Here is a 12915-nt window from a genome sequence, read left to right on the forward strand (position 1 = left end):
TTGGGTTCAGAAGTCATGCAAATGAGAATAAGCACTGAAAGGGATTGGTCAGGAAAGTTTGGTGGGTGTGTTGTGCCAGGAGAGATTTTCTGAGATACTCTTTTTGCTGAGAGAACAAAAGATAGCTATGGCTGTGTGTTTCAGAAAACAGATTGTTTGGATTTTAGGAGATTCGTGGATACATTGGTTGAAGGTGCATGCAGAAAGCTGTAGAGTAGCTGTAGATCTTGGATTCCCACATGTGGAAGTACAATGGCATGGAGTACGTGGAATGAAGTGGTTGGATTTGCTACCTCTCTGTGCTACTTTGGAGACAGAGCAACATCCAGACATAATTGTAATTCAGTGTGGAGGGAACAGTTTAGGGCATGTGACTGGAATTTTTTTGCAATTTGCTATGAAAGAAGGACTGAGGAAGGTTATGGACATGTTTCCTAATTCTCAAGTGATATTTTCACGATTGCGCAGAGACAAATGTGGCTTCGTTCTTCTTCATTTGGTCCACAAATGGAAAAAGCAAGGCGCAATGTTAATAAGGCTGTTTGTGGCTTTCTAAGAGATTTTGGCATGTCTCCTTTTCACAATGAAAATATTATGTTTTGTAGTACATACATTTTTCAAAGAGATGGAGTCCATCTTACTTATGCTGGCAATCAGATTTTTCTGAGAAATTTACAAAATGCATTGCGACCTTTTTTGGAATTACAACAACGATTTTGAAGTAGATGTTAAGTATTTACAATTTTTTGACTTACAAACACCACCCAAAGGCTCTTTTCAGAGCTGCCACTTCTTTCCAGAGAAAATTACAATGTTTGTGATGGAGTAGTAACCCAATTTTTTTAATGTTCGCGAACTGTCCGCGGACTTCTAAAAAATACAAAGAGCCCTGCTTCATTTATTTTCACTTCTATTTTTTAACTGGGAAAGGCGGCTCTGAAAAGAGCCTTATTTTTTTTTGATTTTTGTAATTTTGTATTTTTTTTGCTTTTTCAGACACGACACACTAGGAGAGGAGGGTAAAGGAGGGTAAAGGGGGGGACACCAACCACCGGGATAAGAAAGGGCAAGCTGAGAGAGGAAGATGTAGAGTGGGTTTTATTTGGGTAGTGAGCAGGTCTTCTCGTGCTCTGAGACGATAGTCTCAAAAGCACTCCAAAGTCGCTCCCCCCTGCAGAGTACTATGTCACAGTACATACATACAACTGTGACCCTCGAAAGGTAAGGGTCATCAGCATTCTGTATGGCCTGTGAGGCAGCTTGAGAAAGACGCTGTCCCACAGAGGTGGTCCTTGTGGTGACAGGATCAGAAACAGAGGATGAAGTAGAGGAAATCAACCTGCTACGTTCTTCACAAGGTACAACCCTGCGAATAGCCCCAGAGTGAAATGACCTCAGGTGTCGCTTCATAGTAGTGGTCCCAAAGCTGTAGTTACTGTGCTTCCCGCGACTGAGTATCATTTTGCACTCATTGCAGGTAACATGGTTCGCACGAGCCTTAGGACCATTCCCATGAATGGTAAATAACCGCCACACCCAAGACTCACGCCTAGTGCGGGTAGTAGGGATTTCCTCTACCTCATTCTCATCATCCTCTTCTTCCTCCTCCGCATCCTCAGTCCTGTTCCCCTCTTCAGGCCCTTGGGGAGGTGGTGGTGGTGGAGGGGGTGGTGGTGGTGCTGAAGCAGGTGCAGCACCAAGTGGCAGTTCAGCAGCCAAGGATGCCATGTCGATGATGGTGTAGTCTGCAGGTGGCAGCAAAAATCACTGTGTTCTGAAGAATAGCCAGAAACACAATGGGAATAAGCTCTTGGGCGTGGTCTTTTATAGGGGTGCTTGTGCACGGTCCGCGGACATGCGCACTGTGCGCGGACAGATCGAACACAAAAAAAGTATCGGAAAGTTTCAAAAGGTATGTAGAAACTCAAGATTGCTATATGGGACTTGTGGCATGGTGAGATTTTATTGAAAAATATTATGGATTAACTGAAAATGTACTTTTAAATTGTTCGGGGACACAAACAGTGTCCGCATTTCAGGACACACGATGAGTGTGGGCGCGGTCATATGATCTGTTTGCAAACTAGTCTGCGAAGGAAGCGCCTGTCCGCAGGACACCAAGTGCACGGAGATTGGTTAGCGCATGCGCATTGATGTCCTACGGACACTGTTCGGGTTCTGAAGTAATTAAAAGTGCGTCACACGTGAAACAAATATTTCAGGACACCGCGTGTGTTCTTAGAACAGTTTGAACTTGGTAGCGAACAGTAAGGACAGATATAGTGTTCTTCAGGACACGTGAAATTTAGTTTATGTACGAACATTTCAGGACACCAATTGTGTTCTTAGAACACTTTCAATTAGGTAGCGAATACTATCAACAGTTGTACTGTTGTTCAGGACACATCATTTTTGTTTATTTACGAACATTTCAGGACACCAATTGTGTTCTTAGGACAGTTTTAAGTTGATAGCGAACATTACGGACAGATATAGTGTTCGTTAGAACACTTTAATTTTTGTTTCTTTACGAACATTTCAGGACACTACGAGTGTTCTTAGAACATTTTGAACTTGCATGAGAACATTACGGACAGATGTAGTGTCCTCAGGACAGTTACATTTTCGTTTCTTTACGAACATTTCCGAACAACCGCGGTGTCCGTGGACATCTAAATTGGTTTTATTACAAGGAACTGAAAGTAATTACAACACAATACAAGAAAAGTAACTTTATTTCATATATATATATACAATTATGACTGGGAAGGTGGGGCAGAAACAGAAACAAAAACAGGAGAATTAGGGATTTCTAGATAACTGGGATCAGGTGAAGAAGGGAAGGAAATGTCATCGAAACGCTTTGGTCCATAGACAGGGTTTGGGGTTAACTGCGTGGGATAGGGTGATGGGGGACAAGTGCAGGTTGGACAATGGTGTGCTGTTGGGGGTTTCACATAATTTTCCACAAAGTTTTTCAAATCCATAACATTTTGCATAAGGTCGTCCATTTTTTGATGAATCTGCTGTAGAATGATATCCTCTGATTGTTGTTGTGAGATGCTTGGAATTTTTGTATGGTCTGTAATAAAAAAAAATGTATATGTTAAATGTATACAAAATAATATTTATTAATTGGTTTATATAGTAAAGTGTGTACCATTAGGTGGACTATTTTCTAACATTTCCTCTCGTGGGAAATGCTCCTCTAGCCAGTCGAGAGTACTACACATTTCTGTGAGAAAACAAAAAAGTAATATGTTTTTTTTTTCTATTATAGAAAGTTTATAAATATATGAGTAAAAAGAAGTGCCCTTACTATGTCTGGTGAGATATGTAATCAGTAGTGTATACGTCTGGTCTTGCTGTTGGTTGTGGAGCGTCTGTGAGGTAATTATGGTGGAAGCCACTTTATCTTCTTTTGGTATATTCCTTTTTTAAAACATATTGTATTTACATGAATGGTTAGTGTGTTATATATATGGGTAACATTTTTTAAGTATTACTACATATACTTTGTATGTGTGCTGCGTTGTGAATTTGTTAAATGTTCCTATGTTATGATATAACTATTACACATACCTCCCCAGAGTTTTTAGGTGGTGGTACTGTTCTCCGAACATGTCCGCGAACATTAAATAAGTTCGCGGACATCAAGTTCATAAGAAGAGATCTAGTCAGTTCCATATGACATGTATATAAAGTCAAAGTCATTATTGTTAAGTTGTGCTACTAAAAAACTATGAAATTCAGTGAAAAAACTTTGTTAAAGGGACGTTATGGTTAAGTTGCGCTACTAAAAACCTATGAAATTCAGTGAAAAAACTTTGTTAAAGGGACATTATGGTTAAGTTGCGCTACTAAAAACCTATGAAATTCAGTGAAAAAACTTTGTTAAAGGGACGTTATTGTTCCAAGTAAAACCGAAAAACCCTTGAAATTCGGCAGTTATGGTAAGCTAAGCAACCATAACTCGCGCTGCCACCGTGCACTGCTAAGACTCACACCCAGGACATCAAAGATGACATCACAAATGTCATTGATGACATCACTGATGACATCACATGTGTATGTACTTCTCATGAAATATGTGTAGAAGGGATTCTTATTATGTTGCGAAAAAAGTGTCAAGAATCATTGCAAGAAATATACCCTAATAAGTGCATTGAACGATGCATTGATATAAATAGCATCCTATCATGGGGTTCCATCTAGTATACTAAGCTACTCATACAGAAACATAACATTGTGTGCAGCGTAATAGATGAAGGTATGATATTCGTAATGTTAATATGTTGAATAATGAAATGATAATTGTTTTCTTAACAGATTTTTGTGTACTGTGAAATATGTAATAAGTAGCTAATAAAACCCATGTATTACATAATTGCATTACTATAGACAAAACACAAAGACACAAGAACACATACCAATATGGGTATATACAGGGAAAGTGAAGTTAGCAAAAAAGCACAAGTAGTAGCAGAAACAATTCATAACTTAACTGATTAGTTTCATGCAAATAAATGATTGCTCTGTTTCAAAGCTGCTATTTACCCTATGTATATGTATCACTTGATGTGATTGGACCCTAAGGAAAGTAGTGTGAGTACAATGTATACAAATATGACCATATACAGGGAAAGTACAGCCATAAAAAAAACAACAGTATCAGAAAGTGCTCATTAGTCTAGTGATTATCTTTATGCACAAAAAGGATAGCTGTCTTTCAAGCTTGTGTTTTCCCATATGTATATGTTTCATATGATGTGACTGTACTCTAAGGGAATTACTGTAAGAACCTACTAGAAGGATATGTCTACAAATAAAATAAAATTCTTAGTTTCTGACTGTTACTGAAGAAAACAATGTGGCCTAGATATGTCAGCAAAAGATAAAATAGTGAGCCAGACATGTGATGTCATCAATGACATTTGTGATGTCATCTTTGATGTCCTGGGTGTTAGTCTTAGAAGTGCACGGTGGTGGCGCGAGTTATGGTTGCTTAGCTTACCATAACTGGCGAATTTCAAGGGTTTTTCGGTTTTACTTGGAACCATAACGTCCCTTTAACAAAGTTTTTTTCACTGAATATATATATATATATATATATATATATATATATATATATATATATATATATATATATATATATATATATATATATATATATTAATTATGACAGCTACTAGTAAATCACACAGTTATTGATACATAACTGGTTTTTGCCAAAAATTTGACATGAGCACAAATGGGAATTACAAATGGAAATTGCCATATGTCTGCCTCAGGCTCCTAAACCAATCCTTAGAGATGGGCTAGATTTGGGAGGAGAGTAAAGGGCAACTGTTTAATGCAATTCGTGCAAACTCTTGCAGGGTACTCCTCTTGATTGTAAACTTGATGGTGTCATTGCTGCTATAAAAAGTGGATGCACCATGGAGAAGAGACAGAGCCACTGAAAAGTATCACCTGATAGCCACAAGGACTCACCAAAGGAGATTGCATCTGGTTGGAGCTGTCTATTGCTAGTGAGGCCTAAAGCTGGGTGGACTCTATGGTGAAGAGCTGGTGACCATCCTTGAGAGTTGAGAACCAGATCCCTGCCCTGTCGTTCCAGAGGGTCCTGACATGCAGCTGGCTTTTCTGAACTTTAAACAGAGGTTTTCTATCTTAGTAGAACGTATGGCCTTAAATCCTTTCCCTTCATGGCGGGCCGGAAGGCCAAAACTGTGTAGATCCTTAACCTATATAACTAAAAACAAAATGTTAATTAATTGCCCTTGGCAGAACATCACAGGCTGATTTTTGTTAAAATTCAAAATGAACAAAACACATTCCCAGTGTGCACTGAAAACCATAGATTGTATTTTAATTGTATGATCTTATTTATCCTGTTGAGCCTTTAAGGAAGACATGGTTTCAAACAGTGAAGACAGACACAAGGGTGTTTTTTGAACTTCAATTGGTTGGATGAATGCCTATCTAACATACATCTAAGTATGGGAGCAAGCTACAACCATCAAAGTAAATATTACACAGTCCTAGTGCAGTCTTGTCAACATAAAAAAGGACCTATACTAATAAACCTATTGCCAACCCCTACTTTTAAATACAAATGGTGTGGTAAAATGATGTATGCAAAACCAAGAGTGTTGAAGAAACAATATGTCAGGACAGCCAGAGAATTACCTTCCCTTCCCCATGTCTCCAACATGGGGCTGGGTGGCACATTTGAGGATAGCACAGACTCTGGCTTCTCCAGCACGATGATGCAGTTCAGGATTTAAACACGGGCCTCCTGTGACAAAGTCTCTTTCCGTTCAATAGTCTCTAATTCATAGAATGCCTTTGATACAAAACACAACAAAGTTTCTTTCTCTTCAGGAGTCTCACGTTACAAAGTCTTGGGTGCACTGTTCCCCCTGCGTCTCCCTAAACTGGGCTTGGACCCCTTTTATACACCAATTCACAATAGGTCTCCCTCGATCGAGCTGGGACATTGCACTCTCACTTTCTCCTGATTTCACAGTTCGATAAATTCACAATAGGTCTCCCTCAGCCGGGCTCAGACTATGATGCATTTATTCATAATCAAAGACTTTCGACTGTGCAATGGATTTTACTTATAACATTGCAGGACCACTTCGATTCATTCTTACTTGATTTCTATTCTTAATTTTCACATTTTATTTTATTTTATTTATTTGCATTTTTAAAGCGCTCACGGGTATCGAGGCGCTGTTACAGAATTCTTTTGTTGGTGTTGTTGTTGTTGTCTTAGTTGCATATTTATAACGCGCTTAAATACCCAGTGGTTTCTAAGCACAGACCCAGGGATTGAACCGGTGTTGCCTTGTGTCGTCTTGCATCCAAGGTGAGCATGTTGCCACTGAGCTATCCTCCCGGGACATTCACATTCACATTCACATATTACAGTACCTTTTGCCACTTCTTTGTGGGATATATAAGTCAGAGACCTTCGATTGGGCACACACGCAGTGCCAGACCACTCTGTTATCTTGTATCTTAATTCACATTAAATATTAAACATTTCATCAGCCGTCTGGACATTTACCTGCGCCTTTTATCAAATGCTTCAATGTTTGCTCTTTCGTGTAACAAGGTTGCCGCTTGCAACCTTCCCTTCAACACAGTCCGGCCTCCTACAGTTTTCTTCAACTCACCGGCTGTGTTGATTTCTCTGTTTTCGGCTTTGATCTCGGAGCCAAGGAAGATACCTCAGCGGCCGCTGCTCCTCCCTGACTCGGTCAGTCATGCCAGAGGGCCCCGGATATCGCAGACACACAATGCAGGATTCTTCGGTTTCCCTTCTTGACCTTACATGTGCTTCTTTCAAGTTCGTAGGAGTATAAAAAGGTTAAGTGTATTTCCTTCCTTGCTCTCCTTTCTTGGTCTGCCATCACTCTCCATTGGCTCAGCTCCTGGCTGGGAGAAACTGCTACTTTGTGTGCTTTGCCTCGCTCAAAGTGTGCCCTTTTGTTCCTCCATTTATCTGTGTGGGGAAGTTCAATTGAAGTCAGGTGTGTGTTTTCAAAGGTAATTGCCTGACTCTGCCTGACCATGGTAGTGGGACAGGTCAGGTACATTGCTCCGTGTATTAGTCTGTTTTCTCCCAGAGCGGGCTGTCTGTGTAGCAGTGTTAGTGTAGGGAAGGGGGGGTTAAAGTCCCCCAGTATCCTACCTGATAGGAGGGGTTAAAGGTGTTAAAGGGAAAAGGATATCGCATCTTGCCATCAGGTGCCCCACTCCCACTCTCCAAGGACCCCTCACCCAGGTGATCCTCCCACATTGGTCCACTCCCAGGGTCTGGATACAAAGCGATGGCTGTGCCCTGGCCACCTGAGAGAGAGATTCCCGGGAACTAGCGGGTGGGACACCCTCTGGTTTCTCACAACCCCGACTTCTTTAAGAAAAAGGGTGTCTTTGACCCTAAACTAAAAAATAAAAAAAAACTAAAGTGACAGCTTCCGCAACACAGACCTTTAAGTGGAGAGGGGTCTGACATTGCTAATCCTCAAATCATCCCAGTGTTTGCTATGTAACTTCCCCAACACAGACCTTTAAGTGGAGGGGGTCTTAAATCCAAAATTCTCAAAACATCCCCATTTCTTAATGTCCAGTTTACCCAACACAGGCCTTTAAGTGGAGGGGGTCTGAAATCCCAAACTCTTAAATCATCACAATGTGCCTGTCCAACTTCCCCCACGCAGACCAAAGCAGGAGGGGTCTGAAAAACAAACTGCTAAATCACCCTGGGTTTATTTTAAAGAAAACGTGTGGGTGAAATCATAATTGCAACATTCATTTGCCCAAATCTGGACACAAAACTGCGTGCCTTTTATGCACACAGGTAAATTGAAATTGCACAGCATTGTATCCATAACTAATTTTGTTAATTGACCAGTGCACAGTATTCATTGAATTGAAATTTGTATAAAGTAAATCATTGTGATTTGAATTTTCCCAACCCATTGGTGTCATTTATTTGTGTGACAAGAACTTAATTGTGAGACACAAAGAAGGTGGTCTGTGTATTTTAGTGTGATTTATATTACCTATAATTCATATAAAAACAAATATATTTCTTGTACAGCAGCCTGGTTCTTGGCTCATTGGTAGCTCGTAGGGAGGGATGCAAGGGGCATGATATGAGGCTCAGATAGGGCTGGATAAAATAACTGACATTAGACTGTTTATTGTGTGACCCCTAGATTGGGGAGGGAATGAACTCCCTGGGTTGAGGGTGGCCTCAAAATAAATGGTCACATCCACAGTCGACACACACTGTTGTGTCAGTGTTACAGAATCAGGGAATCCCTTAACAGTGTGTGTGTTGTCTGGGAACAAACCAGAGCTTGCACCTCCAAATTAAAGAGAACTGATGCATCGTTCATTCATAATCAGTTAACAGTTTCGTGCATACCATCAGGGGTATTGGAACATCACGATACAAGAAAATGAGGGGAAGGATTTGCATTAATGCTGTGCCTTATGTTTTCCTGTGATACATTTCAATTCAAATGTCTCATACTGATGGGTTTACTGAGCACCTGGGACTGGCATGATGAAGGTCTTCAAAAGGAGTTTGAAAACGCATAGAACCCAGGCATCTTAACGCTTTTGGTCCCACCCCTGGGTAGTAAATGATAGGGGAGTTTATGTCAGGTACCTGATTAAAAGGAAAGGGACAATGTCAAACAAGTGATACAGTATTAGGGAGCCCTTCAAATGTGTGGAGTGCAACAGTTTACTGTCTCCTACAATTCAAAAAGAAGTGTTTTTTCCATGAGCAAAGGGGCGCTAAAAATGAAAGCGGGGGGACTGATCAACATATGCAATGGGATGTGCAGTCGCCAGAGATTAGCATATCAAGGTGAAGTATGCACATTTCATTGATTTGGCTTTTCACAACCACCCAAATTGCACAGGACAAGTGGCATTTGCCTTTCATAAAATCAACACACACACAAAACCCAGAGAGGATATTTTCTTCTAATAGTGCTTTTGAAAACGTTAAAAGATGTGCATGTTTTAAACTCCAAGAACCTATACAAATGTTTTCCTGGGACTTGCAGTACCGAAATGGAACATTTTACCTTTAGTTGTTTGTTATTTTTCATCAGGTTATAAAGTGCAGTGGTTAAGTGGCCGACCTACAAACTTGATGACTGTGGTTCTATCGCCACGGCGCGTTTACCCTGGACTTGAGCCGTGGGCACAGTACGGCTTCTGAAAAGTAGCTAGATGCTAGAGTATGAGAAAACGGGGACAGAGGCTACCCCACCTAACCCCTGCCGGGGATGGATACAGCACACTTTTAATAAATCACAGCATGTGGTCTGTACATAAGAGAGCAGCCAATTTACATGTAGTACAATATCAAAAATGTTTGAATTAAAATAGCAACACAAGACTATCATCAAAAACCTTTTTCTTGCCCGTGGTTGATGGGGATATACACTGTTTAATGCTAGAGCATACAATGTGAATAGCCATTGCTGTAGCTCACATCCTTAAATACCGAGAACATGATTGCCTCTTAGTCACTGAACAGCACAAGCACTGACCCATCATGCAGGACATGGTGCCTGCAAGTGGAGTTGCGGGAGGGGAGAGTGGCAGAGAAGGTTTCAGAAAGAACAGCCCAGAGGATCTATAGTATATTGTTATAATACATGGTTGCCTGCAATATCCGTACAAAGGCCTATAAATAATTGTATTGTTACAGGCGAGATGTTGCATCACAACTGACCTGTAATAAGAAAACAACATTGCAAGTGCTCCGGAATGAGTTTTTACACATCAGATGTGATGTCACAATGCGCGCTGCTGCTCTGAAATGAGTTATTGCCATCAGTTGTGATGTCACAATGCCTGCTGCTCCTCTGAAATTAGTTATTATGCATCAGGTGTGATGTCACAGTGCCTGCTGCTGCTCTGAAATGAGTTATTGCCATCAGTTGTGATGTCACAATGGACGCTACTGCTCCGCAATGAGTTATTATGCATCAGTTGTGATGTCACAATACCTGCTGCTGCTATGAAATGAGTTAATGGCGCCAGTTGTGATGTCACAATGCCCGCTACTGCTCCGCAGTGAGTTTTTATGCATCAGTTGTGATGTCACCATGCCTGCTGCTGCTCCGGAATGAGTTGTTACGCATCAGCTATGATGTCACAATGCCTGCTGCTTGAGCCAGCAAAGTCCAGCATCCCGCTGTCACTGCAGCAGGTAATTAAATCTTTGCTTGTTACATAGTTTTCTGTGACACTTTACAGCAATGCATTGCCAGGGAACTGTTTATGGTAGAATGCTTAATTTGTTTACTGCTGATCTGGAACACATGCGAGCAGAATCTGCATGTTATTACTTATCGTAAGTGCAAAATGAAAAAAATGTTCAATGCTTTTCATATCCCTGGGCAAATGAATTGCTTCCCCAATCCTACACACCATATGGTCGATTGCCGGATGACAAAAATGACATAATCTTGCAAACATAAACTTCATAAAGACATTGATAGGATGTGACTCCTGCTCTCATGCTTCATCCTAATTGGAGGACATTTACAGAACCACTTCACAATCCAAGACCGTACACTCGAAGCATGTCCACGCGTAGAGGAGTGTTAACACATCCCCATATGTCGCATCAGCTCAACCTTGCACGTGAGAAAGTCAGCGTCTGGTTAGGGCTGCACGTGGATGGAGCAGTGAGTTGCTGTTAATTTCTCTTTGGGCTTGTCAGCCATTGAAAAAGAATACATAAATCATCAAAGATCACTCACAACGATAATAGTCTAGTATTGGGGCAAAGGGTGCATGGGTGTCCGGACAATAATGGTTTAGAGAAGGTGGTTTCACTCTTGATGTATTTAGGTAGGACATATCTTTTGTCACATATCGCAGTTTGTCTCCATCCCTGTTGAATCTGAACATGTATGCCTGTGCCAAGTTCGTGTCTGCACCCTCCCTGGTGAAGAATGGCTCCAGGCTCCTTTGTCGACCCCTCTCCACTTCTGTGCTGAACCGACCAGAAGCCAGTACAGAGCAGGTGCTCTCCTTGCGGCCAGTGAAGAATGTCTTGGCCCAAGTCTCCCGTCGGGAGACTTGGGTTTCAAACCAGTGCTGTGTCCAGAGACATTGACACTGCTGCCAAGTTTATTGGCATTGGATCTGCCACTGTTGGAGTAGCTGGATCTCGGGCCGGCATTGGAACAGTGTTTGGAAGTCTCATTATTGGATATGCCAGAAACCCATCCCTTAAGCAGCAGCTCTTTTCGTATGCCTTCCTTGGATTCCCCCTTTCCGAAGCCATGGCCCTCTTTTGTATGATGGTCGCCTTCCTCATCCTGTTTGCCATGTGAGACGTGTCTCCTGTCCCAGGCTTTCCAACATATTTTCAGATGTATGTAGCAGTATTCATTCCATTACCCAGGGACCCTTGTAATTCTCCCTATTTGCGCTCCCTTCCGTCCATTGTGCACAGGGCATCCGTTGGGATCGTCTGTTTCTCTGATGGAAGGTGAATAAATACTGTAATTCCCTGTTGGTGCACAGCACAGTGTGAGTGAGTGAGTCTCTATGTGTGTGTGTGTGTGCGCGCACGTGCGCCCCCGCCACCTCACAGGCAGTGCATAGATACTGATTGCTCATGTACATGCAGTGATAACACCAAGAATGAAGACAGGCAATCAGATTTCCTCAGTTGCTTGGGGCACACCCCAAAATACATGATTGACCACTCACTCCAGATTATGCTCCTACACATTTAGCGGGTTCACATCCAGTGTCAGACAAAGGGCTTTGTCTCCAGCTGTTTCAAATCCATGTGTTGGTGTTGTACTTAACGTTTGTGAAGTGAGGGCTCATTTAGCTCAGAGTGTCATTGCAATTGATTTTTCTTTTAGGCAAATGTCACTTCCTTCATATGACGTCTTGTTATATCTTGCATATGTGAGATTAGTGTATGCGTCATGTTATTGTACATGTCACTGATCCTCCATTCCTACTTGTAGAATGTTGGGGCATGTGGATGATTGACGGCTCAGAGAATGCAGTGTGAGTGCGATACAGGTATGGTTCAAAGAGTTTCAGTTAGACCCAAGTTGTGAAAGCCTTATGATGTACCAGTGAGTGTCACCCCCTATGTGTCATCTTGGGAGTTAATGGGTCTTACCTATAACCTGAACCTGATGCAATATTGGAAGCTGCTTTGTCATTTTGGAATCTGGAACCTACTTGTTTCAAGAGAAGCTGCTTTAAATGCAGTTTAATTCGTATCCCATCCTCACCAAACCTAACATTACTAGGCAGAATAGTTTTTAAATAGAACCTGGATGAGGGCAGCCATAGATGGGTTCGTTTTACAGTGTTGCCATATCTTCTTCA

At 41.5% G+C, this 12915-nt stretch overlaps 1 pseudogene; it reads left to right on the forward strand.

Moving 5' to 3' along the window:
- Nucleotides 1–11432: 11432 nt before the first annotated feature.
- Nucleotides 11433–12033, forward strand: LOC138473815 (ATP synthase F(0) complex subunit C2, mitochondrial pseudogene; annotated as a pseudogene).
- The last annotated feature ends 882 nt before the right edge of the window (nt 12034–12915 follow it).

Source organism: Ambystoma mexicanum, chromosome 8 (assembly GCF_040938575.1).
Source record: "Ambystoma mexicanum isolate Mex_15411 chromosome 8, UKY_AmexF1_1, whole genome shotgun sequence".
Lineage (NCBI taxonomy): Eukaryota > Metazoa > Chordata > Amphibia > Caudata > Ambystomatidae > Ambystoma > Ambystoma mexicanum.